This window comes from Silene latifolia, chromosome 10, assembly GCF_048544455.1.
Source record: "Silene latifolia isolate original U9 population chromosome 10, ASM4854445v1, whole genome shotgun sequence".
NCBI lineage: Eukaryota > Viridiplantae > Streptophyta > Magnoliopsida > Caryophyllales > Caryophyllaceae > Silene > Silene latifolia.
Window position 1 is genome coordinate 33,101,304 of NC_133535.1, and position 2,488 is coordinate 33,103,791.

Consider the following 2,488-nt stretch of genomic DNA (forward strand, 5'->3'; position numbering starts at 1 on the left):
AACCCTTTCGCAATAGAAGGAGAGGAGAACCCATTACACAATACCCCACAAAATCAACCTACAATGCCTAAATTCTCGTCACACTCCGTACCCACCGAGGAGAACCTACCCAATGGTACTCCTACACCACAACATCTAACCGGAAATTTTATTGCCAAATCCGCCTTTATCCAATTAGTCGAAAGGAGCCAATTTGGAGGGATGCCTAGTGAAGACCCTCATTCTCATATGGAAACGTTTTGCGACTATTGTGATGCAATCTCTCAAACCGATGTGACTCAAGACCAAATTCGATGGGTCTTATTTCCTTTTTCTCTAATCGGCACCGCGAAACAATGGTTGAAGGGTCTTGACAAGGCCACTCTCGGAATAGATTCTTGGAAGAAGTTGGCTCTAGCTTTCTACAAAACATTCTACCCACCGGAAAAGACTAACATGCTAAGAGCTCAAATTACGGGTTTTAAGCAAAGGGATGAAGAATCTTTGTATGAAGCTTGGGAGCGGTTCAAGGGAATTTGTCGCTCATGTCCTCACCATGGACTTAGCGAATGGTTCTTGGTACAACAATTTTGGAACGGTTTATATGAGGATTCAAGGAACATTCTCAACATGGGATCAAATGGAATGTTCACCGAAGTTGATGATAATCATACATGGAACAAGATTGAGGAAATGGCGGTCCATAACTCACAATATAGTAGACCTCGCAAGGCTACTAGAGGAGGAAAGCATGAAGTGGACTCCGTTACTCAATTGGGTGCTCAACTTAGTGCTCATATTGACACAATCAATTTGAAGTTTGAAAAAGCTATGGCTAGACTTGAAGAAGTCTCAAAATCACCAAAGCATCATGTTAATGCCATGACGGCATCTTCATCAATCCCAAGTGGGATATATGTGAGAATTGTGGAACTTTGGGACATGACCAAAGTGAATGTAGGGGAACAAATGAACAAGTGAATGCTTTCCAAGCATACAAGAGTGGTACCCCTTATTCCAACTATTACAATAAAAACACCAAATTTCATCCAAATCTCTCATACAAAAGCCAAAATGTTCAAAACCCTCAAACAACATACACTCCACCACCCATGAGAAACCAAAATCAAAGACCCTTTTACAATCAAAACCAAGGTTACCAAAATCAAAGTCCATACAATCACCAAAATGACCAAGGTTTTGATGTCCAAAAAGCGGTCCTCCAAATGCAAAAGAATCAACAAGAATTTTTCACTCAAATGCAAAAAGATAGTCAAGCAAAGGAAACCACCATCAACAACATCCTAGCTCACACCAATATGTTGGAAACACAATTGACTCAACTAGCATCTTCAAGCTCACAAAGACAAAAGGGGCAATTACCACCTCAAAGTAATCCCCCAAGACATGAAACGGTTAGTGCCATTCACTTGAGAAGTGGTACAAGGTATGAAGCACCAAGGAAGCAAGTTGAGGATGAAGTTGTGGAAGCTAGTGATAAGGAAGAAATTGTGCAAAACTCCAAAGATGGAGAATCATCAAAATAAGAAAGTTCAAAGAAAAATGAAGACAAGGTCAAGGAGAAGGAGCCCATTATGATTAGACTTCCTTTTCCAAGTCGTCAAGCCAAGCCCAAATTTGATGATCAACTTGGAAAGTTCATGGAAATTGTGAAGAATTTGGAAGTCTCAATTCCTTTCACGGAATTAATAAATCACGTGCCGGCCTATGCGAAATACATGAAAGATATCCTCACAAAGAAGAAGTCGATCCGGAAACTTGAGACTATCGCCTTCACTAAGGTGAGTAGTGCAATACTTCAAGGGAGTTCACCTCCAAAACTAAAGGATTCGGGAAGCTTCTCAATACCGTGTACCATTGGCGACACAACGATCAACAAAGCCTTATGTGATCTAGGGGCTAGTGTGAGTGTCATGCCGTACTTGGTGAGTAAAAGGTTGGGGATGGGAGAGCTTAAATGCACCAACATCACACTCCAAATGGCCGATAGATCGACGAAGATACCATTAGGGATATGGAAAGATGTCCCCGTACGAATTGGGAAGTTTTTCATCCCGGTGGACTTTGTCATTGTTGATATGGAGGAAGATTCCAACATTCCAATCATTCTAGGAAGACCTTTCCTACACACCGCGGGTGCGGTGATTGATGTGAAACATGGTGAGCTCACTCTAGAAGTGGGAGATGAAAGCATAACCTTTAATCTTGACAAGACTATGAGAGCTCCTCGTTTGCATGAACCATGTTTCATGATTGATCATTATAGCCGAAAGGATGAGAGGAAGAAATCGGAACTCCAATGGAAGAAAAAAATTGAAGATGCCCCATTCAAAGAGCAAGTGAATTATGACAAGGAGAGCTTGCAAAGCTCATCAAAATCAATCAAAGAAGAAGAGAATGGCCTCATTGGCCAAGAGAAGAAATTGAGAGAGTTGTCTCCATCAAATCAAGAGATTTTCAATGATCAACTTAATGAAGTTTATGGTCT

At 41.1% G+C, this 2,488-nt stretch overlaps 1 non-coding gene across 1 annotated transcript; it reads right to left on the reverse strand.

Moving 5' to 3' along the window:
- Positions 1–435: 435 nt before the first annotated feature.
- On the reverse strand, positions 436–542 carry LOC141609939 (small nucleolar RNA R71). Its single transcript, XR_012527841.1, has one exon. It is a non-coding gene; the product is annotated as a small nucleolar RNA R71 (small nucleolar RNA).
- Between the last annotated feature and the right edge of the window lie 1,946 nt (positions 543–2,488).